The sequence below is a fragment of the Myodes glareolus genome, chromosome 13 (genome assembly GCF_982192425.1).
Source record: "Myodes glareolus chromosome 13, mMyoGla1.1, whole genome shotgun sequence".
NCBI classification, from domain to species: domain Eukaryota; kingdom Metazoa; phylum Chordata; class Mammalia; order Rodentia; family Cricetidae; genus Myodes; species Myodes glareolus.
Window position 1 is genome coordinate 40034880 of NC_142038.1, and position 25352 is coordinate 40060231.

The window sequence follows — 25352 nt, forward strand, 5'->3', positions numbered from 1 at the left end:
GCTAATTGTTTTATTTGTCTGCATTGAAATCATTAAAAAGTTGAAAGCCGTGACTTTTGCTCTGCATGGGGCTCCATTCCCATCCTGGGTATTTCTCAATGAGCAGAGCTCATTTGCATGAATTGCTAGAGCGTTTCTAATCTAGGTTATTTCCTCTCCATTCAAGAGCCTTTAGGAGAGGTTTCATTTGTTTGTTTTGTTTTTCAAATTGAAAGTGGTTTCCATTATTTTGTTTTACTGTTTTAAATAAATTATTTTGGGCTTTTGATCAGAGCACGTGTTCTACAAGCACTTTAATTGGTGGGAGAGGATGCTAATTCTTTTTGCAGGTCAAATGTATAATTACATTTTGTATACGTTCTTTGAGTGAGAGGGAGAAATACATATTCCCTGTGTACTGTTATTGAACAGAGAAATACAACAAAGATAAAACAAACAACAACAAACATTGTTTAATGATATTATTCAGTCCTTCAAATGCAGCCTTGGTTTTGGCCCAGCTTATCATGAGCAAGATCTTGGCAAATGGGAACTACGCTGAACTCACACACTCTGCACCCTGCCACTCCAGCTGCAAAAGCAACAAGTTTTAAGCTCCATGATTTATGAAGTGGTCTTAAACGGGGCTGAATTGCTTGAAAATGGTGTCCTTTTACAGGGATTTATTAGATAATGCATTACTGAAGGCCAATTAACCCCTTGTTCAGAAGGCAGTGCAGGTCAAAAACATGAATGAGATTATACAAAGCGCCCAGTACAAATCACAGGGCTACAGTCTTCCCCACTTGCCCATTCTGTCACATGAGAAGCGTGGACTCCCTGTGTTCCCGGATGGTCACCTAAGCACCATGGGAAAGCACAGAGTGACTCTGAAGGATTTTCACCTACTTACCAGAGTGCTTTCCTGAGAAGCCAAACCCTGAAATGTACTCTCCTCTAATACATCACTGGGGACAACTCGGAGGTGAGTATCTACCCACTGAGAACTAGCCAATCACATGAAAGGAAGAACTGGCACTTCATCATTGCAGAACCAGGAGACTCACAGATGGAATTGTCTTCACATTTCAGGTATCACTCACAGATTTATCTGCCATGAGCAGGTTGCAGTTCTTGTCTTTCCCCCTTCAGGTTTGGAGTATGCTCACAAGTACATTTAGCACAAGTACACTTCACACACACACACACACACACACACACACACTTACATATGCTTTCATCTCTTTCTCAGAGATTACACCTCTTACATAACAGCTCTCCTACCTTTTGAATGGTTAAATTAAAACAGCCTTGTTTTTTAATGTAGTTTGGTGTCCTTTTTAGAACTTATAAAAGAGTGGGAGAGATCACTCACTGTCCCAAAACTTAGCATGACTTGTGAAGAAGCAGGAGTGTCGGTCACAAAACAGTTCAATGAGACTAAGGCTTTAAAACTCAAAAAGTATCACGTAATACAAATTACCTCATAAAATATAATATAAATAATATAAAATATAAATGTAAGAACTACATGGATAACAACAACCATGTGCAGAATAAAGTTGACAGGTTGGGTAACTGGCTCAGCCAGGAAAAACCTCCTAACTTGAGAGAGTCTGATCCCCAGAATCCACATGGTAGGAGAGAGCCAGCTTCCTCAAACTACCCTCTCATGCCCACATTTATGCTGTGATGCGCACACACATGTAAAACAACGTGATTTAGAGAGAATGAGATTAGCTGTAAATGGGACATTGGGGGAAAACATGAACATTTATCCAAAAGTGACTTTAAATGAAGAAATCTGAAAGGCCTGCTAGCTAGTGCTCATTGTGTGATCTTTAAAAAAGAATATCCAATTATGCATACCGTCTCACTACTGAGAGGAGCCTTTTGCATGGCATACCTTTCCTTCTTCATCGTTATACAAATTGGATTACCGACTTTACTTATAAATCAAGAAATAGCTCTCTGCTTACACGGTTTCTTTCCTACCTTGTCAACGGTGCCTAGAAAAAGGATGGTGAATGCTAGCAAGAAGAATTTTTAAAATTACCCTCGAAGCATGTGCTATTCTACAAACAAACAAAAGACTCAAAGGAAAAGAAGAGGAATATGCACACGCCGATGAATACACAAATATCTTCCAGGGATGCCTCTGCCAAAGCAATCAGGAAAGAACTGTAGTAAACGTGCAGAGTTGTTTAAACGGACGAGACAGTTAGCCAGTGACATAATTGCATTAATAGAAGAGAGGAATGATGGCTGAACTGCTGGCTAAAAATGCCTTCTGATTGATAGGCTATGTCAGTGTTCCTGTTACTTAAAAAAAAATTGTTTGATGGGCGAGTTTTACACAAATAATCCACAGACAGTGTGGGTGCCTGTTTAGACCAGGCACAGGGCATGTCTGACAAGAAATTGTAAATGTTTTATATTTTTATACACATGTACAAATACAGCGGCTAAGGAAGCACAGGATCCCTGATTTATGGAATACCCATGAGGAAAATATTCTCTTCTTAATTTCAAAGAGCAACAGCATGATTATCATTTGGTTTTGGCTAGTGCCTAGTATAGTTGAGCAAAACTTAGTTCTGATAAAAATCTATATCTTATTCCTCTTTCTTACCTTCTCTGAAATTGGAACCATCTCCTCAGTATCTCTTATCAACCTGCAAATATTTTGCTATTGTTTTCCCATTAGCAAAAAAAAGAAAGGAAGGAAGAAAGAGAGAGAAAGAAAGAAGAAACAAAGAAAGAGAGAGAGAGAGAGAGAGAGAGAGAAAGAGAGAAAGAGAAAAAGAAAGAAAATGTACACAGACTCCTGTAACATGACAGGCCGGCTTCTTGGGGTTTCTGTCCCGCCCAGTACCCCACAACCGGCATATCCCAAAGAAAAATCATACACAGGACTCCATAAGGTTATAAACTGATTGGCCCATTAGGTCAGGCTACTTATTAGCTCTTATGACTTATCTTAAGCCATTATTCTAATCTATGTTAGCCATACGGCTCCGTACCTTTCTCAGCTGGGCAAGTTACATGCTGCCTCTTCGGTGGTCTACACAGGAGTGGCGGAGGGACTTCCTCCTTCCTGGAATACTCCTGTTCTCATCTCCCCGCCTCTACTTCCTGTCTGGTTGACCTGCCTATACTTCTTGCCTGGCCAATCAGCGTTTTATTAAAATACATGATTGACAAAATACAGATAATCTCCCGCACCAGACTCCATCATCCCTGCCAACGATGATCTCACTTCTCTGTCTTTCTGCTGAAACACTCCTCTGAACACTGCCTGAGGTCTCCATCTTACCAAGCACCACACTCAGATTTCGGTCTTTGTCTGAACACTCAACACAGTTGCTCACTCTCTTCTTCTTTTTCAATAGTTTCTCAGGAAACACTGGTTGGCAACTTTGGGTTGGATGGCCACCAGATTCCATGTGCCCTCACTGGGGTCTCCGCTCCTCCCAACATCTGACACACCAGTTTCACAAGGTACTCAGGCTGCTCTACACTCAGTCACCATTCTTTTTTTTATTCAGTTTCATGATAGCCATGTTCTCTCCTTTTCCACAAGTTTTAAATCCTCTGCTGCAGTAGATAATATAAACACTGTAAACAAAACCTGCCTCCTTTCCACAGGCAATAACTGCCATCCATGACTGGCTACCATCTTCCCTTCCTAAGGACCAGTCTCGCTGTCATACTTCCTTCCTTCTTCCTGCTCTTCACCCAGAAATCATAAAACCTTTATCCCACCCACTTCCTCACCTTAACTCTCCAATCATAAGAGCTAACCTTAACCTGTAAACCCCACTTGCCCAAGGACAGGTAAGTTCCTGGAATGCTGGGAATTGTGATTCTTATGAGATTACGAGTCACGAGTTTTCACTTCAATAAACGAGGTTGGTTGTCCCAACTCCACAGGATGTGTTTGATCACAATGTCAGCTGGAGTTATGCAGGCAGGATACTTACCCCTGATCGGACAAAGATGGAAAATACCGTCACCTTGTGGGGATTTGCCATTATGAGTACCTGACTGATCAAAAATTGGGATCATTTCTCCAGGAATCCAAGGTACGGACCTGGCCTGTGTCCATCTTCCTGACCCATATTCAATAAAACTTGCTTTAATTGGATAACTGAGAAACTGGTCTTTATTCTCGAGATCCTCAAGTTTAAACATAACCCCTTGTTTTCCAGAATTCAGGTTGTCTGTTGCCATCTTACCTAACCCATTTTTCACTTGGTTCCTTTCTTTACTACATTCCTATCTGTGTTCAAGTTAATCTATCTTCAAAGTAGCTTACCTAGCAAACTGACCTAAAACAGGTCTTCTCCGTCTTCACTGACTGTCTTGGCAAATCATCAGTTCCCCTCATGTGCCATGCAAGTGGGAGCTGTGGTTGAAGGAGAAATGCCCCCAGTAGGTTCACGTATTTGAACACTTGCTCCCCAGTTAGTGCTGCTGTATGGGAGGCTGTGGAAGCCCTAGGATGTAAAGCCTTGTTGGAGGAAATATGTCACTAGAAGAAGGATGACATAATCACGCTACTTCTGTTTCTCTCTTTCTGCTTCCTGTATGGGATTGAGATGTGATCTTTCACCGTTTGTCTTCTGACCCATTCTTTCCTTGCCATAATGAACATCTAACCCTCTATAACTGTAAGTCAAGACCAATTCTTCTTCAAGTTGCTTTTGGTCTTGGTATTTTTATCATGGCAACAGAATGGTAACTGGTACAGTAGGTAACTAGGACTTTAGTTGAGCAACATGCAGAAAATGGAGAAAGTCATATTCTAGAGAGGTAGGGTAGATGAGGCTTTTCCTTTGAGGATACTAGATTTGAAATGTCTAATGGAGGTCAGAAAAGAAATGCTGAAAGGCAGATTATATCAGCATATGAGTTGAGTACAGGAAGGAAGTCAGGGAAATACATAAATACAGAAATCATTAAAAATATGAATATCACAGGAACAGTAAGGACTCATGAGGGAAAAGTGTTCCCCCTTGTCATTTTCTTTTCAGTTCGTTCTCTTATGAAAGCTCTGGCCCAGGTGAAAATCTAACATTAACATCCCCATACGACAGGTGGTGACCTGGCAATGACATGATCCTCAGCACGGTGGCTTCTTCTCAGGCAGTACTAAAGAGGATGGAGGAGTAACCTCCTTTTTAACACCTGATGAACTTCTTCCCTGAATCTTACTCCAGCACAGTAGCTTATAGCACTGCAGCCATTGGAAATGGACTCCCTTTTCCAAACCACTCAGAAAAGCAGTACTGCTTTCTGCCTCTCAATCCTGCTTTCCCTAACACTTTGGGCTTTTTTTCTGTCTCGTATCTTAAGCATCCTTTCTCTTTCTGTAAACCCACCTCACTGCCATGTGTCTAGCAGGCTTAACTCAAAGGGATGACTATGTTTCCTTATTTGTTCATTTTGCTGTTCCTAGTTGCAGAGATTTACAGTTAGCCTGGCCTAGGGGTTTCCTTTTACTCTGTAATAAAATCATTCCTGAGTTTCCACTAGAGTCCATTCTTCAATTCTTTCATTAACAAAACTAAGAACGCCAGGGGAGACCACTGATTTTCCCTGAAACATGAGGCAGCACACAAAGGAACTCTCCCAAATTTTCAGTAACAATAACTATTACTGTAATGATCTGTCCTGTCCCTATAAGAGACAAGCCCCACCCATTCCTTTCCCCATCTGCTGAGGCCAGTGGATCTTCTTTTTGCTTCCAGCCTGAGCTTCTGTGGAGGGCCGCAACCACATTCTCCATTGCTTCAAGGGACAAAGGTAAAGATTGACCTCTGTGACCTCAAGGTGTGGCGGTACACGCCTTTAGTCCTGATGCCTGGGAGGCAGAGGCAGATTGACCTCTGTGACCTCAAGGCGTGGTAGTACACGCCTTTGGTCCCAATGCCTGGGAGGCAGAGACAGGCAGATCTCTGTGGGTTCAAGGTGATATAGCACACGCCTTTAATCCCAGCGCATGTGCTTGGTAACTCTCTACCGCTGCGTCCCTGCCTACTTCCGAGGCATCATCTGGGATAATGGGCAGCGGACCAATCCAAGAGTGACACGTCAGAAGCGAGGACTGTTTTCTTTATAAGGGCTGGATTCCCCTCATTCTGGGTCTCCACTTTGGAAGCTGATGCTCTCCCTCTCAAGACGCATTAAAGCTTTACTGCAAAAGAATCCTAAGTGCCCCAAGTTGTTCTTGCTGGCGAGGCCGAGCCTGGGACAAGCTTCTTTTTTTTTCCATCTCTCTCCTGAAGAGGTAGCTGCTGCTGTGCCTCCTCCCCCTTCTCCCTCCCTCCCCCTTTCCCTTTCCTTCCATAACCCACTAAATAAATATCCAACCTCACTTGGCATGGCCTGCCTATCCATCTCTATCTCCCACCTGCCATGTGGCTCCTTGTGGATCCAGCTGCCCTCTTGAAACCACCTGCAGTGGCCCGCTGTGCCCCTCGGGGAACTGCTGGGCAGCGTTTTACCATCACAATTACCACGAAGGACGGGATAGATTTGGCAAACAGTATTTTAAGAATATGTGCTGTGGGGCGAGAGAGAAGGCTCAGTGCTAAGGGCACTTGCTGCTCCCGCAGAGCATCTGAGTGTAAACCTGAGCAGGTGGCTCACAACCGCTTGTAACTTTAGATCCAGGAAACCCAATGTCCTTTTCTGGACTCCATGGATACCAGCACACATATGGCATATATTCACATAGACAGGCATAAAGCATACATATAAACATTTTTTAAAAAAAAAAAAGGAAGAGAATAAAGACTGCGATACAGTCTCTGTTGCCCACTGTTTTTTCTTGGTATCTTTTTATCAAACACCATGTGGTGGTTAGAGATGAGCAGGAATCAGCAAATTTTTCATATATCTTCCTGGACTATAAAAATAAAAATGCAGAAGTGAGGAACACATGCAGTAAAACTGGCTTATCAAAAGACAAATAATTCATAATTAAAACATATGAAATAAATAATTTATATTTAAAATATATATAAACAATTTATAACTAAAACAAATAATTCTCAGTATCTGTTTCAACCACAAACACACAAAACAGAGGCAAACTCATTAGCAACTGGGGAAAAACCACAAATAAACACCCCCCCCCCCCAAAAAATGTGATTTACTAATACCAAATGGTGGTCTGGGTGTGTTTCTGGTGGAAGAGTAAAGCATTTAGCAGTGCCTACTGGAATGTAAATTAGAAGGACCCTCCATTCCTAATCCTCTCCAAGATACACACACACCAGAAGACAGAGTGGGCTGCTGTGGTGGCTCCCTGAGTAAGAAATGCCTGGCTGGGATGTGAGAACCTGGGTTCCATCCCCGGGAAGCCATGGAAAGTGGGAAGGAGAGAACCAACCCTGGCAGCCCTCTGTGCTCTCGGCTGCTGGAGCCAAGTCTACTGTACAGTGAGTTGGGAAAAGTGTTTTCAGAGCTACGGTTCTATTGTGCAGAATGCTGCTGTATTTGAGCACACAAAGCACTTTGGAAATGCCTGCGATTATTGTTGCATCAGAAGTAAACCTAGGATAAGAAAGAAATCCATTAACAAGTGTTTCGCCTAAATGCTTTCTCAAGGCGGCCACTCAGGGATACATTTGAAGACACAAAACATAGGAGATCCAATTATATCTACCCGATAAGAAATACTTTAAGTGTCCAAGGAGTGCTAATCACAAAAAAAACCGTCAGAGATCAGGGCAATCCTAACACAAGCAGAAAGCAAACCTCTCCCTCAAGGACAAAAGCCTGCAAACTCGCTTTTATCACACCATTTTAGAGCCATCCAAAATAACTTGCCTATATTTACATGAGCAAAGGTCACAAATGGTTTGCCACCAGCCAGCCTAGACAATTTCAAAAGACTTGGAGTTTTCAATCACTCTCACCTTGGAGCAAGAGGTCAGGACCTATTATTTCAAAGTACGCTCGGCAGGGTAGCAGAAACTGACTCTACATTTTAACATTAACAGTCAGTCACCTTGTTTTCCCAAAGATCCTTCCGTTCACTGAAGAAACGTGTGGATGTTCCGACTTTGCATAAAGCTTAGCTTTTCAGCTAAAGAGTGAGAAGTTATCTGTAAAACAATTAAGCCACTGGGTCCTGTGACCGCCAGGCACTTCCTCTTCTCCCTAGGAGGTTATTTCGTCTTTTCAGGTGTTTTTAATCCAGCCTGGAAAAACAAAAATAAAAGCAAGGGATGAGAATTCTCTTCCGGTTAATGCCTGGTTCACTGGGGAGCATGGCAGAGAATGCTGTGTACGGAGTGACGTCTTTGCACATAACTCTGTGTAGAGGATGTCATTTAACTGTGCGTAGGAGCGTTTGTGAAAACTGCCCGTTGTGTCAACAACCCAGTTTAAAAGGTTGATTGCCTCTTCATCCAGGCCAGCTGAGAAGCAACGTGCAGAGACTCCATCACAGGGCTCTAAACCTGTGGCCTTAAGGACCGCAGGCTCTAAACCGTGCACGCTGCGTGTTTTCTCTTAGGCATGAAAAATAAAATAAAAAGTGCAAAGCCAGCTAGTTAGCTAGAGAGATTAGCACTTTTCCTCTTGACAGAGTCCGTCTCTCAGGGATTGGCGCGGGTAACTAAGCACTCAGGGTTAGGTTATAGAGGCCTTTTAGGTCTCAAAACAACTTGCTTGTTTTATCTTGCTAGCAGCAAAGGTATAGGCTTGTTCTCCAAAAGCCTTCCTGCTGGCGCTGATAAATATGCACCATGTGCCTTGGGGCAGAACCTTCTGGGTGCTGTCTGAGGTCAAGTGGAATCCTATCAAGAAGTCCTTCAGAAGGAGTTTAAATTACCTTATTAGTGAAGACTGCCCCCGGATTGCTGTGCCACACAGTGATTACACGGTGTTTTATTAATTACTTGCAGCCATCAATTAAATTTTCTAATAGAGCAAGGTGATTTTTATGTGTGGGATCATTTTTCATCCTGAAAGAAAGTGCCAGTCTGCAGAACAGGTTGCCTTCGCTTCATGCTGTCCCTTGCTGGAAGAACCACACCGCAGCGGATTTCAGTTCTACCCATTGCTCAGGTCCGACCCCATCCGCACCTGATGATGGACTTACCTAGTGCCCACTTGATTATAGACATTCTGTTTCTCCTTCCTCAGTTGCCCTCAAGGCCCACCTTTGTGCAGGGCACATGACACTCAGAGCACACTGTTGACAACATGTCATTTGTTGTCTGTGCCGTGCGGGTTAGATCTTAATCGTCTGTTGTTGTTGTTATGTTGTTTGTCTCGAAGTTATAACTGTGAGTCTATTATTCACAACTGAATTATATGGTCCTCGAAGGGAGAAACCAAGTATTATGTTTTCTTAGTACACACTGCAGTTAACACCTAACTAACAATATGCTAAGTGCTGAGTGGAATAGAACCTTTTCTTCTGTATTTATTTATTTGTTTGTTTGTTTGTTTGTTTTCAAGACAAGGTTTCTCAACAGTCCCGGCTGTCCTGGAACTTGCTTTGTCAACCAGGTTGGCCTGAAACTCACAGATATTCACCTGCCTCTGCCTCCCAAGTGCTGGGATTAAAGGCATGATTCACCACCACTGGGAGAGAATGTTGAATTCTTATAAGAAAAAAGAAACCTGTATACAAAAACATCTCCATGCTTATATGTGAAGGACCCAGCCATGACAAGCTCAACAGAGGCCTGAGTCTCAGTAGTTTACCCTGGTTCCAAGAAAGACCACAAACTGAGACTGCCCAGGCACCACCCAGGAACAGACCAACCACAGGAAATTCCTAATGTTCCAACCATTGTAGATAGGATCACCTGCCAGTACACACACATCGCTTTGCACCAGGACGCCCCTAGACAAATGTCAGCCAATCAGGGGTCCTGAACCTCAGAAATTCCTCACCCCCACATTTACTACTACAAAAACCCAACCCCCAACTGAGCTTGGAGCTCTCTGATCACTACAATTCTCTGGACACACAGAGAGACCGAGTTTGCAAACTTGTGTAACAATAAAGGTTCTTTGCTTTTACATAGAAGACTCGGTCACCTAGTTGGTTTCGGGTGGACTTCGTGATCTGGGCATAGCAATATGAATCCAATTACACATTCTCTGTCAGTAAACATTACAGTACTCCGGAGCTAGGAATGTTGGCTTAGTTGGTGGTGTTCTTGCTTCACATACCCCAGGCCCTGGGTATAATCCCAAGTATAAATATAAACCATATAAACTAAGTATGTTGGCACATATCTGTAATCTAGAAGCCAGGAGGGAGGTCAGAGGCAGGAGGATCAGAAACTGGAGCTCATCTTCCGCAGCACAGGAATTTTGAAACCATCCTGGGCTACAAGAGACCCTGTCTCAAACAAACAAAAGTAATTATAGCCATGCATACTATATATTGCATATAAATTTATTATATTGTATACATAAAGTATACACACAGATGACTGCTCCACTTTGTGGTATTAGGTTAAAAAGAAATCAAGTGTTGTCATTTGATGAATTCGTAATTTAAAATTACAGCTGGGGGGCTACTGCGTTGAACACCACCTGGAATTAAGATCTAAACTGCCCTATGTACACCACAGCAGCACACACAGTGAGCCAGGTATGGTAGTGCAGACAGATGATTCCAGCATCTGGAAGACTGGGGAATTCAAGGCCAATCTGCACAGTGAGGACCTGTCTCAATACACCAGAAACAAACAAAGCCACTTTGTTTTCTTTTAAAAAGAAGAAGAAGACAAAAATTATGTGACTATAATTATGCATGCGTATATTGGAGATTGGTAAATACATCTTGATTTATAGTATACACAAACTGGAATATAAAACAACCATGAAATGAACAATGTAAATCTATGTATAATGAAATGAAATAGTGTTAGACTGTTGCTAAGAAGGAGGGAAGAATGTTACAGAAGCATATGATAAACCTCTTATGAAAATAAACATGTGCTATACATAACAAAATATTAAAATGCAAATATTCTCTGGTCTAACATTAGAGAACGGCAAGACTAGTGGGCACATGGCTGTTCACTTTTTCCTCTAAATGTTCCTAACTGGATTCTTTGGAACCCTGTGTCAATTTGCAAACAAAACCAAGCAACAAAAATTAGTATAAGTAAAAAATAAAAAGCAAACATTGCATTAGATGTTTTCAACAGAATAATTTATATCATAATAAAAATTTAAGTAAGACACAGGTAGTAAAAGATTGATCGATACTATTCATAATTTAAAAAGCAGTCATTTATGATAAAGAAATTTCCTGTTAATTACCATTAGACAGAACTGGGGGATCTTCTTCAGCCATTATTGACCAGATACTATTACCTGATGTCACATTAATTGATGATCTGTGCAAGGATCTGGGGGACGAGGGAACAATTTTTGCTTTATTTTGGGATGACTTCCTATTAGCAATACTGATGCCTGGTTTCATTTGCTTTTTCAAGAAAAAAAATATTGACAGCTTTGATCAGAATGGATGTAGAACTGGCAAGCTTAGTCCCCTAATAAATCATATGTCCCGTCTCTGTCCACAAATGTCTGAAGAAAATCATGGAACTTCTTTGGCATCTTCGGTAATTAGAGGGACAAGCTGACAATAATATAGTATTAAGATGTTAATATAGACATGAAAAGTTCAAGCCATCTCATTCAACATGATTCATTTCTGTGTCTCAGTGGAATGACAGGTCCCAAACTACCAGTCTTGTCTTTCAACAGCATTAATAGAGCTACTTGGAAATTACACCAACAAACTAGTCATTCTCTGATGGAACCTACTATCTTGTAGACCAGAATTAATAGAAATATGTTCTCCAAAATGATAATTTTGACAGCATTTAATATGCCTCATGTTTTTAAAGGGCGTATACATCAATGATTACATGAATTTTTAAAATGTTGAGTAAAATTAAGAAAAATTTCAACTTTGAATTCCCAGGGGTGTGAGAGGTAACCCAACAGTTTAAGAACACTGCCTGTTTTTGCATGGGATCCAAATTCAGTTCCCAGCACCTACAAGGCAGCTCATAATTACATGTAACTTCAGTTCCAGGGGATCTAATGCCCCCTTCTGGCCTCTGTGGCCACCATCATGCACATGGTACATATACAACCAGGCAGGTCAATAGCTATGTATGTAAAATAAAAATTGTCTTTAAAACTTAGGCTTTCCTGAGGCATAAATATGCTAATATAAAATTTGAACATTCAAGCTGTTGATATAATGGAGACCCTGCTTTGATGACAACGTTAAGGAATGTTGTTCAATTTGGAACCACTGACACAACCACATGACTAAATTGGATGTTTTGTTATGAAGTAAATAGTGTTTGTCTAATTTTAAAATTTAAAAGTTTTCTTTCTTTTTTTTTTTTTTTCCAAAGCAGGGCTTCTCTGTGTAACAGCTCTGACTGTCAGGAACTCACTCTGTAGACCAGGTTGGCTTCTACCTCATAGACATCTGCCTTTCTCTGCCTCTTGAGTGCTGGGATTAAAGGCATGCACCACCACAGCCCAATTTAAATTTTTAATTTTTTAAAAAGTGTATCACAGCATGTGATGCTTTCTTAACAAGTCCAACCCTTCTCTCACATCGAAAATATCTTCTTTTTGCAGTAGAGGCTATTACATACAATCATAACCGTCAGAGTGCAGAGAATTAGTAACCATGGTGTCCCAGCCTTGAAAGAGACATCTACAACACAACGACTACACCTAAGGCTCAGGGAGCAGAGAGGAAGAGGAGGCGGGAAGAAGAGCCAAGGATCAAGACAACTGCTACAAGATGTCACCTAGATATAACACGGAATTTACACCCATAGAATCTCAGACATATGGCTGCCTGCTCAAGACCTGCAGAGACCAAACCAGTCAGGACACAGCACAGACAGGAGTAAAGCTCACACACTCCAACCTTGGGTAGTCATTGGGTGCTGAGGGAGGGAGAATAATTCCAGGACAGGAAGGGGTGCACAAAGCAACCCTGTCTCGAAAACAAAACAAACAAAAAACCCAAGACACAGAAGGTATATATTATAGGAGGAGCAGCGGACTGTGCTCTACCGCCCAGCTAGCTTATACCCAAAATAACCACACAGAAATTGTATTTTTAAATTACTGCCTGGCCCATTAGCTCTAACTTCTTATTGGCTAACTCTTGTATATTAGTTTAACCCATCTCCATTAATCTGTGTATTGCCACTTGACTGTGGCTTACCGGCATGAATCTAACCAGCGTCCATCTCAGGCAGGAGAACCACAGTGTCTGCCACACTGCCTTCTTCTTCCCAGAATTTAGTTCTCTTTTCCATGCCTACCTAAGCTCTTCCCTATCAAAAGGACAAGGCAGTTTCTTTATTCAACCAATGAAAGCAATACAAATACAGAAGGACCTCCTACATCAGATATGTATATACCATATACACATATTTAAAAAAGCAAGAATATATATATAGATATACTATAAGTTATACATACGAAGAAATTATGTACATATATAAATGCATAGATGCAGATAAGCTGGTATAAAATTATATTCATGTACATTATCTGGAATGATGCAAAAACTGGAAAATCACACTTGTATCTATGTGAAGGACAGTTGAACTGAAGAACAGGCCCCAAATACTCTTTGAATAATTTATCATAGATCAAACAGTGATCTTACCTATGAGGGAAGATAGAAAGGAGGAAAAAAGAAGAAGAAAAGGTGTGTGTGGTTTGAGTGATAAACATCCCTCAAAGGCTCAGGTATTTGAACACATGGGTCCCAGCTGTTGGTGCTGTGTGGGGAGGTTATGGAACTTTTAGGACAGGAAACCTGCTGGAAGAAGAATGTCCCTGGGGGCTGGCTTTTAGAATTTACGTCTTGTCCCAGTCAGTTCACAATCTCTGCCTCCTATGTGCTGCTAAAGATGTGATCTTCCAGCAGCCTGCTCCAGACACCTGCCTGGACTTTCCCTTGGAATCCATAACCCCAAATAAACTCTTCCTTCTATGGGCTGCCTTTTAGCAGAACAAAAGGTAACTAATACAGAGGGGAATGTAGGAGATGGGATAAGTAAATTAGCAAACATGTGATCGTTCATATCATGTCACTAGTCCCCGATCATGACTGTCCCTAACGATTTCAATGTTCCCAACATTGATAACTGTTTTGCATATTCTTTATAGCTTTGTTGTAGCTTTTGTTTGTTTTACTTGTTAGTTTTTAAAATAAGTTAATTAATATGCCAATTTCAATCTTCATGTTCATTTTCTTATATTTTTGGTAATTTCTGCCTTATTAGATAATTAGAGAGAATTTTTGGTACCTATAAAGGCATGTAATAGGTTTGCTTCCTTTTAGATTGAAGCTTCTGTCATAAAAATAAAAATTTTCAATTTAATTTTACCCCAGAATTCTGTATACTGTTAGTACATTACAGTGGGCTTTGCCATCATTGTAACGATTACCACTTGTTTTATCTATCTATAAAATTTCTTCTTTTATTTCATTTTTACATTTCTATCACTAAAAAAACTATAGCTGAGGTTGGACTTCAGGTTTCCTTGAAGTTGCAATGGAAAAGCAGGGCCCAGCTGCAGCATTTAGGAAGTTCTGCTCTTTGACAGAGTGTGGGTTGATGTGTCTGCAACCGAAGCTGTAATTGAAAGCAGTATAATGCTAGCTTAAGAAAAGCACTAAAAGCAACATTAGTAGCTGTGGAACCAGGCTCCAAGGAAAGGGCAGAATCAAACAGCTAGTTTGAAAGTTGGCGATAAAGTTCTCCAAGAGTCTGGAAGCATCAAGACAGCTATAGAAGACAAGGGTTGCATCTTTTATAGAGGTGGTAACATTCTTGCAAAGTATACACATTGAAAGCACCATTGAAATGGTGTCACATGAAGTTGCCCATTCCACTGACATTGTGAACTATTTCGTTATATAGAAAATTTCCTTGCCTCCCTTTTATGACAAGCTGATGATGCTTACACTAATGGCACCCACTGTTTCTTATGTCAGATTTGCTGTGCTGGAATAAACATTTCCAAGTAAAATAATGCAAATAACTTTGTATGCTTTTGGACAGGGTCATTTAAAGTGCTTGCACTTGTTTTCTTTACCTTGTATTTCATCATCTTTGTATTATATTTATTGTGGTTTATCAATCTTATTTTATCATTGAATTGACTATATATATATATATATATATATATATATATATAGTTTGTTTATTTGTTTTTAAACAGTATCACTATATAGCTCTGGCTGTCCTGTCACTCATTATGTAGACCAGACTGGCCTTGAACTCACAGAGATCTGCCTACCTCTGCCTCCCAAGTGCTGGGATTAATGATGTTCACCATTACACTGGCTGGATTGATGATAATTTTTTACATGGTGTTTTTAATTACATTTGTTTAATATGTGTGTCCATGTGTCCGTGTCCGTGTCCGTGTGTGTGTGTGTGTGTGTGTGTGTGTGTGTGTGTGTGTGTGTTGGTTAGGACATGCATAGAGACCAGAAGACAGTTTGACAGTTTTCAGGGATTGGTTCTCTCCTTTTACCATGTGGATTTCAGGGATCAAATTCCGGTCCCCAGACTTATCCACAGATGCCTTTACTTGCTGAACCATCTCACTGGGCTCCCTTTTCGTACATTTTATCCTGTTCTTTTCTTTTAACTGGTTTGAGGTTATGTTATGCCTTTTGTTTCTACCATGCTAATAGCCATGTACAAAATTTTAGCACATATATTTAAAGATGTGAAATTTACATAAAATGTATATTATCAATTGAAATGCAGCTTTAGTCAGTGCTTGATTTATGTTCAACTTTGTTTCACTTGGGTTTTCACAATGTTGAGAATTTGGGGGGGAGAGACTTTACATATGATTTTTTAATATTTAAAATAATTACTTCTCAATTATAAATCGCATTGCTGTGTCCAGTGCTTCTTTGTTTTGTACTCTCCATCTGAGTTCATTTTTATGGTTCAAGTAAATTCTCTATTAGCTGTGCCATCTGAGACTTACAAGTAATATGCTAAATGCTTTATTATTTTAATTATGTCCCATTTTACACTCACACTTGCACAGTGAGTTGGTGTAGTATAGCAGGCTGCTGTCCTCACTGCTTCATGAAAATCCTACATATGTGATGGTTTGAGAATATAACACGTTACCCCAATGGATTGAGCTGGTCCCCAGCTGGTAGTGCTGCTTGGGTAAGTTCCGGAGGTGTGACCTTGCTAGATGAGATACGTCACTGCAGGCTTGCTTTGAGATTTCAAAAGCCACATGCCATTCCCAGCTCACACTCTCTGCTTCCTGCTGGTAGTTTAAGATGAACTCTCAGACCACCGTGCCTGCTTGCTACCACACTTGCCCCCTGTGATGATAGTGGACTCATCTTTCTGTAACCATAAGCTCCAAATAGTTCCTTCTTTCTATAAGTTGCCTTGAGCATGCTGTTTTTATTACAGCAATAGAAAAGTAATTAATACAATATATTATATATTCTGGAGTGTATCATCTTGATCACTCAGTTAATGAAGCCTCTGCACACAGTCCTTCTTTACTAAGTTATGCGGTGTGTCCTTGGCAATCCTTGCTCCTCTGAAATACCATGAATCTTGATTGAGAAGTCATTTCCTCTTAGCCTGTCTCTGATTACAACTTGCTGCCAATGACCCTGCTAGAGTTCAGGTCACAGGCTCTACACCACCCATTGGGATCACTGCCACAAACCAGACCAGAACGCTACCTGACTCCTGACCTTTAGCTTTTGTAGTTGTTGCCTAGAAGAAGGAGGGATGAGTCTGACTACAGCATGCCAGAATGCCTGCCTTTCACTCCCATCCACTGCCTTCAGTTCCAGCATCTCCTGGGCTTTTATTAACTTATTAACTGTTCCTCCGCCCCTCCTGCTTCTGTTTTTGGCCATGGATTGATTCTTCCTTCAACCTGACATCACCCTAACTGCAGCTTTCAGAAGTTTTTCATGATTCCCAGCCCCCTAAATCTACCCTTGCCTTCCCATATATAAACAGTTGTCATTTAATTCTCGGGACTTGGGGACACAGAGGGAGACATCAAGACCCCGCTCAGCCCTTCTTATTGCCTAAATCCCAGCCCCACTAACATTTCTTTTTGAAGTTACACATCCATAAGACAACCAAATCTTTATGCTAGATCTAAATAAAATAATTCAATTTGCATTGCTGAAAAACCACAAATAGTAAGACACAAATATTTCCATGACTTGCTTAGATTTGGATAACTTTATTTAAAATCTTTTCCACTGAAAAAGTAGTTGCCTGGATTTATTTTTATCTCCTTGAGAGACTTTTGATTCCTCTGCAAGGTATTGCTGCTGCTTGGTTGGAGGCCTTAGTTTCATTGTATACTTAATTATCCAACTCCCTTTTTGGCCCCTTCTTTCCCTCCCTCTACTTGCTTTCTTGAGTTCTTAGATTCCAGGAAGAACTATTATGGGATTTTTGTAGTTAGTAGGTTTCAAGTTTCCTTTCTTTCCTCAAGGTCTGAAGTTTGGGATTTGCATCTAAATAAACCCTTTGTCAGAGGCCTCAGCTATGCACCCAGGGCCAAGTGAACCTTATTCTAAAACTGTGTTGTGCATAATTGGTTGTCACAAGAGCCACAGCACAGGCAAATGGACTTTGTGGAATAAACATCTAAGGAGAATTGTCAGGCAGCCAAGTTCAGGCAAGAGATACCTGCTCAGACGACTTCTTCTCCTTCTTCTTCTTCTTCTTCTTCTTCTTCTTCTTCTTCTTCTTCTTCTTCTTCTTCTTCTTCTTCTTCTTCTTCTTCCTCTTCTTCTGTTTCTGTTTTTAAGATAAGATTATTTGGGCCTGCTAGAGTCTACCATGTACTTCCCCAACTTTAATATGAGAAAACTCACAAATGTGCTAGCCAGCAAATATTCCATGAAAGATAATCTTGTACCCGAAAGGTGCTAAGTAAATTCAGTGTTTTCTATGTGTCAAATGTCTAATCTTGGACAGGGTTTCTGCATGCCTCAGTTCATATCTACGAAGTGACAATGATAGCAGTGTTAGCACATCAGCAAGGGCCCATCAAGAGAAAAGACCTTCTGGTCAAGAGAACAGAATCTCTGGACTGTTTGGAGATTCAGACTCCAATGGGACCAGGCCGATCACCTGGTCCAGGGACTCCAGGAAGAGATAGGGAGAATGACTTTAATGAGATTCAGTACGTTTTCATACCAGAATTCCTGCTCCAGCCCCGCCCCCACCCCCACCTATGAGTGCCTATGAGTGACCATGAAACTTTGCTGGGTCTGTATACTTTTCTGTGACCTAGGTCAAAGAAAGTACAACTTTTCCATTTTCTTTTTTCTACTTCTGTCTTTCAGGTTGTTTGGAATCTACCTGAGCTTTTCTCAGTGCTTTGGGCTTCCCTACTCTTTCTCTACCCCACCCCCCACCCCCCACACCACCATCACACAGACACCATGTACTGTATGCGGCTGCTTGTCACGTGTGTTAGCCTCGAGGCCAGCTTACACAGCAAGGCTCTTCCTTCTCTCCCTTCTCCTTCAGCAAGCTGCTGAGCTGAGTTTCACAGCTGGCCTGTCCTGGGGGGGGGGGGGCGGTTTCTTTAAAACTTTAATAAAATTGTCCTTGAACTTCCACTTAAGTCCATTCTTAAATTCTTTTATTAATGAGACAAAGAAGTCCAAGAAAGGGCCCCATTTCCCCTTTACCATCAGTACCTACAACATCCAAGGGTTGCCAAGAAGATGAAATGATTTGGTATGTGCAGTATGTGCAGTGTGCCTGGCAAGCCATAGGACCCACAGATGCATTTGCAGAGACGGCAGTTTGATATTATGTCAGTTGCTGCTGTTACCTTCAGGAGAAGAGAGTTAATCAGTGACTCTGTTTCAAGAAGGGGTGTGTTTCCCTTGGCAATTTTCTGACTTGCACCCAGAAATTACTACAATGGACACGTCCAGAGAAAGCTAATCTCAGTGTGGAGAGATGATAAGTCACCATAAAACTCCAAGGCTGGTGCTGGTTGGTTTCAAAAGAATGGCTGTGTCTTCGGAATGCTTTCAGAAAGTCCCGCAACCCCCTGAAGCTTGGCAAAACTCATCCATCCACATGTGACCACGTTCAGAGTTCTGGATTTTATCATTCTCCAGGTGTGTCCCAGACAGTCAGACATAGGCTGTGTCACATAGTGTCGCTTTAGGCACTGAAAATGGAAAATGGCTACTTTTCTATTCAAGTGAGGCTGTACTTGTGGCAGACTACCAGGAGGGTGTTGCTATTGTTGTTTATGAAAGGACAGGGTTCAAGCTGATAAGAAATGCCATGAAGGGGGCTGGAGAGATGGTTCAGCGGTTAAGAGCACTGATTGCTCTTCTAAAGGACCTGGGTTCAATTTCCAGCACCCACATGGCAGATCACAACTAACTGTAACTCCAGTTCTAAACGATCTGACACCTTCACACAGACATACAGGCAGGCAAAACACCAATGAACATAAAATAAATAAATCTTGAAAGGAAGAAACACAAGAAGAAGAAAAACAGATTGAAATACCATGAAGGTCCATGAAGATGCCTCTTAGCCAGCCCTGACTTTTGTTCTTTTAAAAATAATACCATGGTGGGATGTCCCGGGCAGCTCGCGGAGCAGCTGCAAGTGGCAGCGCCATGCGGCCGGGGAGTAAGGGTCCCCGGGCAAACGGCAGAGTCAGGCGGTGGACGGCAGAGTAAATGGACATAAGGCTATACATAAAGCTAGACATTTATTACTTAAAAGAAGGAAAACATAGACAAACATAGAGAGAACAAAGACACATACTCACACACGCGTGCACGCACGCATGCACGCACGCATGCACGCACGCACGCACGCACGCACCGGAGAGAAGATGGCTGCAGGGGAGGTCCCAAAGTGGCTGGGGTGGGCGTGGTTAATTCTTAAAGTGGCAGCAGAAGACTAACACTGGCCAGAAAGCCTCCTTTCAGCCATATATACCTAGTCACCCAGAATCCGTTAGGTGAGAATATGACATGGTCTTATGTTGGAGACTGTTAGTAATATTTTCCTAACGCGAGTTCTCTGCCGATGCAAAATCCCAATCAAACCAAATCAAAACAAGCCAAATTAAGAAATATCCAGGTTTAATGGGAGTTCTGCACTCTCGGGTGGCCACCGGAGAAGGAACAGGAAAGCTGCAAACACAGCCACCAGGAGGAAGGAAAAGAGACCACGTGTTCCTCTTTGGGAGTTCATTTAAATATTCTGGCATTCTGGAATTTGGAGTCCACACCAATACAACTCTCAGGCCTGGGACAGATGTGAGGGGCTGGGGTTTATGCTCCCAACTTAACAGAGATCAGCTTCGGCAACAATACCACTTACCAGGGTAGGGGCATGGGGATCAGAAAAAGAGTAAAGAGGACGGAAGACGCGAGTAAAAATAATAAAACAGAAAACATAGGATAGTACCAGGGGGAAGTTCCAATGAATACTGAATTCCACCCGCATTCAATTTTACATATACTTTTATACCCCAGTAAAACAGAGGGAAGAAGACAAAAGTCTGCTTTTAACATGATACAAAGGATAACTAGAACAGTTTCTTGTTTCAATACTTTGAGACACCCAGTCATTAGCATTCTGTTGTTTAGGCAGTGAACCCACCCTAGACTAAGTATCTGAAGGCTGCCACTCCCAAGGTCAAACCTTCCGTTTCACAAGAAGGAGCAGGAGTATGGTTGGATAGCCTGACCATTGGTTAGGGTGGAAAGGATCTACCTGTATGGGCCATCTTAATGTCAAAAGAACAAGTAATCACATCCTAGGTCAGGATGTGTAGCCCTGGTTGTTGTCAACAATTTTGAACAAGCTAAAACTGTCCGACCTTCAGACAAGAAAAAAGTAGGCTCACATTTTTGGGTCTCCACAGTCTTACACTCTTAGACTGTAGAAAAGACTAGGAACTATTTGTGGCTCTTTGGGTCAAGTGGACTAGAGACAGCAAAGTCTTGAAAGCATCTCTCTAAAACTTTCTTTCATACTGAGCGGACGGGTTGGAGTTTGAACAAATATTTCCTTGACTTTCTTCCTGGCACCTCTACTGTTAGATTAGCTTTACAGCCCATCTGAGGAGGTGTGTGTTTGCATTCCTCTTTAATTCAACAGGTCTACTTAATAAATCCTAGAGCTCAATTGTCTCTGTCTTGATTTCCTCTTAAAAGCATAAAATTGTGTCCTGCACACACAGTTCTATTATCTCTTTGAACTTCTTACTTACAAACGCAGTCTTTACAAAACCAAGTAGGACAATGGTACCTGAAGCTATGAGGAAAACATTCCTCATTAGAGCATACATACAAACCCCAGGCTTAGATACTGAGGAGCCCCAGAGAGCAATAATATATCGTTTCATCTAACCAATAGCCATTAAAACAAAAGACTACATGCTTCAAGAATTAGGAAAAAGCAGACTCCCTTAGGCAGTTTTTTACCTTTCTATTGAACCTTTTCTGTCTTTACCTCCTGCCTCAAACTTGAGCTCCCAGGACTTCAAGGCAAAAAGCTCTGCAGTCACCACATCTCTGCTGTTTAAAAGGAAATTTAGGAGCCATCAGGATGGACTGCTGCTCCTTAGGATTGACAAAGTTCTGTACCACATTATTCCCAGCTTTCAAATAATAATAATAATTCCTCACCAAGCTGGTCAACAGAAATGTCCCCACCTCACAGCATTTCCAGGGATGCTTTTATATCATCTGGTGCATCATAGCCCTAGCTAGCTCTCCAGTCACCCCCAAGCCCCCAGCAGTGCAGAATAGAATTATACAGAAATAAAGTGATGAGGAACGGGTTGGCTTCCACTGTGGACCAGAGGACCTGCCTATGAGCTGGGATCCTTTTCTCAAAAGCAAAGGGTAATAGCAAACCTCCCTGGAGGAAATGAAAGGGGCAGAGAATGAGAGGTTGTACGGAAGAGCAGCATGGCATGGGGATCCCTGTAGAGGAATTTTTAGAGAGTTCATTTCCAGAACTTGTAAGGTGGGCTCAGAGAAAGTCCTGGCCTCTGTCTTCTAAGCAGGGCTGTCCACCAGATTCTAATGAGCACTTACTTCCTCCCGTGACGTATGTGTCATAGAAGCCATGTTCTTTAAAAGCAGAAAGAGCAAGGTCGAACTAAATGTGGTCTTTTAACTTTTTGTGAAAGCTAAACTTTTGAAAGCATTTGAAAAGTTAATTTTTGATATATATATGCTGGACAAAATGACCATTGAAGCACTTACCTCCCTTCGTGGGGAGTTTTCTGAGAGTTTTCTTCTAGAAATTCTGAAAAGACTGGAAATTTGAAGACCATCTGCCAGCTAAAGTTATGTGAAGACCGGTACAAAAAAAGGAGTGGTCCAGAACCTGACCCCACTGTATCAGAACTGACTCCAAGATGTCATAAGAAGGAAGGCACTCATGGATATACAACTGCACTTTGGTGGGGTGGGGGAGCAGTACTTATTGACAGAACCCAATCCTGCACGGCCACAAGACCAAATTGTTAAGAATATTTCCTAACACAAGCTCCCTGCCAATGCAAAATTCCCAATCAAGCCAAATCAAAACAAGCCAAATTAAGAAATATTCAGGTTTAATGGGAGTTCTGCGCTCTCGAGTGGTCCAAGTGGGAAGCTTTGTGACCGCCCACCGGGAGAAAGGAAAAGAGACCATGTTCCTCTTTTGGGAGCTCATTTAAATACCCTAGGGAGTGGGTATTAAATACCCTAGGGAGCTTTGGTCCACTGGGGCCTAACTTCCCAACTTGACACAAATGAAATCTCAATTTCACCAGAAGGAGGAGTTTATAGGGTTAGGACAAAAGAGACTTCATCCAGGCCAGAAAGTACCTGCTTTTATTTCAGTAGCCTTGCGGGCCACTAAGCATGGGTCCCAGGGCTCATTACATAGAGCTGTTTCTTGTGATCAAAAAATGGAATCTACCTCTGACTCTGGGTGAACACATGATAGTCTGATCTGCTCCAAAGACGAGAACATTTCATTGTTGTCTTCCCCGCTTAACAGTTAACCCAGCTGGACCTGTCAATCACCAAGCCAGGGGGCTACCCATAGGAAAGGCAGTTTCTGAAGACTTACTAGGAAAAGGGGAGGAATAATTAACCTCTGAAGGAGATAACCGATGTACCCTTCCCGGAAATCCTGACCCTGAGCAGATGCTGACAGGGCCAAGGCTCCATCTCTCTGCTCATCCTGTCTGCTTCTCTACAGAAAGGTATAACGATCTTTTTTTGCTGTGTATCTCTTTTTTCCATAAGTCCAGGCTTGTTCTTGCTGATGTTTTGGGTTTTTTCACTCTTTCTCTGAAGCTATTGCCAACCCCACCCACTAACCCACCCACCCTGTGACTGCTCACGTCTTCCTCCTCTGAGCAACTGCCAAGGTCTGCGGCGTGTCTACCCTGTTGTTTTTCTCTCAATCTCCAATAAAACTGTGCTGGAGCTTTTCTTTGATTCTGCTTCTAAATTCTTTTGATAGTGAGATTAGGAGCCCAAGGAGGGAACTCTGACTTTCCCAGCAACAAGAGGCACTCAATGTGGGGGCTTCCCAACATTTCTGGTATTCTTCATCTCATACTAAGCCAGACAAATTCCTGGCTCTAGGATCTAGCTAGCTAGGATCTATCTCAAGCAGAGATATTATGAAAACGGTTTTTATATTCCATTAGATAAACCACGCAGGAGAAAACGATTCCGTTTCCTAGAGAACAACCGTGGACAAGATGGCTGCAGTCACAATGTAACAGGCTTCTAGACCTTGTGGTTTCCCAGACCTTAGCACAACTGACTCCATGATGGAAGTACCATTCATGCAGCACCACCTGCCAAAATGAAAACAAAGACCTAGTCTATCAAAGTCCATAGTTTTGGGAAAGTCTTTAAATGTGCTAACCTTGTTTTTTGGCTTCTAGAGTTCTGCTTTTGACTAACTGTTTTTGGTAACTGAAGTATGTCAAGCCAGGCCATGGTTTTTATGCTTAAAAGTTTGCCTTGAGAAAGGCTCAGGGCTATACTGAGATCCCAGATACCCAGTGTAGTCAACAGCTGGCAATTAAGACTTTCTTTTGACTTAAACCCATGTCTGAGCAGTCTTCTTTAGTGGACACCCCACAACATTTCCAAATAGAATTTGTACAAAAAAAAAATTGCAGAGCTGAGTAACTAAATGCCATGACTGAGGTCAGATCTTGGAACTTCCACTCTGTCTTTAACAGCTATGAGAGTAAGGAGACTTTACTTAACTTCTCTAAGTTTCGTACTCTCAAAACTGGAGTGGGAGTAGTCATTATAATAATCAGAAAAGTATTTTATTTGTTTTTCAATATAGGGTTTCTCTGTGTAGCCCTGACTGTCTTGGAACTTACTCTGTAGACCTGGCTGGCCTTGAACACAGAGTTCCACTTGCCTCTGCCTCCTAAGTGCTGGGATTAAAGGTACTCACCAACACATCCTGATTAGAAAAACATTCTAACTATATTATAAAATATACATTACTTTTGATATGGAGATCAAGAACGTGTTCTATTCTTTCATCTACATATCCATAAAAAGGGGGTTTTAATCTACTGATTGATAAAGCCCTAGGATTAGAGAGTTAGTTAACTGGAGAAAGGTTAATAGACACAAAGAATCATAGCATAGGGAAGCAAAGACTCCTTATAATCAGAAATCCAGGGGCTGGAGAGAGAGCTTAGATTAAGTAAGAGCACTGGCTGCTTTTCCAGAGGTCATGAGTTCAATTTCCAGCAACCACATGGTGGCTCATAACCATCCATAATGCATTCCAGTGCCCTCTTTTGGCATGCATTGCAGGTATGTATGCAGGCAGAACACTATTCATAGTAAATAAGAAAATCTTTAAAATAAACAGAAATTCGTACAGTGCGTCTGCATTGCTCCATGTCTGAAAATACCAAAAAGGGAAGCTTTCAACACTTGACATTTGATGGAGCCAGTTCCTGACCACCATATGACTGGTATGTAGGGGCCAGAAGGGCCCAGACTGGCCCAAGTAGAACACTATACTTTCTGGAGAGGGGAACACAGCTGAGCAGGAGGATCGCTGAAACCCCATCTTCCTCCATCAGGACCAGGGTTGTACTATATGATACATTCTCTCTTCGCTGTTAGGATTTCCTGGTCCCAGAACTGTCCACATTCCCTCTGTGTTAAGATGAATAAACACAGAAAGGTTGGCATGAAGTAGCCTCTGCTAGAAGGAAACATACAATCCCTAGGGGTGTACGAACATAGT